The sequence below is a fragment of the Eumetopias jubatus genome, unplaced genomic scaffold, assembly GCF_037043125.1.
Source record: "Eumetopias jubatus isolate StellerSeaLion01/CBP00866 unplaced genomic scaffold, mEumJub1_p1.0 scaffold_6, whole genome shotgun sequence".
Taxonomy (NCBI): Eukaryota; Metazoa; Chordata; class Mammalia; order Carnivora; family Otariidae; genus Eumetopias; species Eumetopias jubatus.
This window is the reverse complement of record NW_028274812.1, coordinates 3703173-3703846: the sequence shown is the minus strand read 5'-3', so window position 1 is coordinate 3703846 and position 674 is coordinate 3703173. Positions and strand designations below refer to the sequence as shown.

The 674-nt window shown below is 38.1% G+C and overlaps 1 non-coding gene across 1 annotated transcript; it reads right to left on the bottom strand.

Moving 5' to 3' along the window:
- Positions 1-361: 361 nt before the first annotated feature.
- LOC114209368 (U6 spliceosomal RNA) lies at positions 362-467 on the bottom strand. Its single transcript, XR_003609341.1, has one exon. It is a non-coding gene; the product is annotated as a U6 spliceosomal RNA (small nuclear RNA).
- Between the last annotated feature and the right edge of the window lie 207 nt (positions 468-674).

Genomic DNA, 674 nt, shown 5'->3' with positions numbered 1-674 from the left:
TTCAAGTCCTTTGTCCATTTTTCAATTGGGTTGTTGGTGTTTTGTTGTTGAGTTGTAGGAGTTCTTTATATACACTGGATATTGATCCCTTATCCGATACATGATCTGCAAATATTCTCTCCCATTCCATGGGTTGCCTTTTCACTCTGTTAATTGTGTCCTTTGATGCACACACATTTTTGATTTTGATGAAGGCCAGCGTATCTCTTCTTTCTTTTGTTGCCCATGCTTTAGGTGTCATACCTAAGAAATTCTCAGCAGATACAAGGTCATAAAGCTTTCCTCTGACATTTTCTCTTAGGAGCTTTATAGTTTTAGTTCTTACATTTAGATTTTTGGTCAGCTTTGAGTTAATTCTTTTAAAATTGTGAAACGTAGCATGGATTTACTTGTTATCCCTGCACAGGGACATGTTAGTCCCCTCTGTATAGTTGCAATTTTAGTACACACCCTGCCAAAACAAGGGTTGAAACACAGTCTTTGGAGAAAACACATTACCATAGGCATATGGAAATAAAACTGTTTACAACACACTTATAATAAGTGTTCTCAATTTCTAACTGGGGCATTCATTTACTTATCCTGGACCCACCAGATGTGCTGTTATTATTTAAGCATTAGTCTGCTGCCTGCATGCCCCGTGAAGCCTTTCCTTAAGGTTCTGACCCTGACTC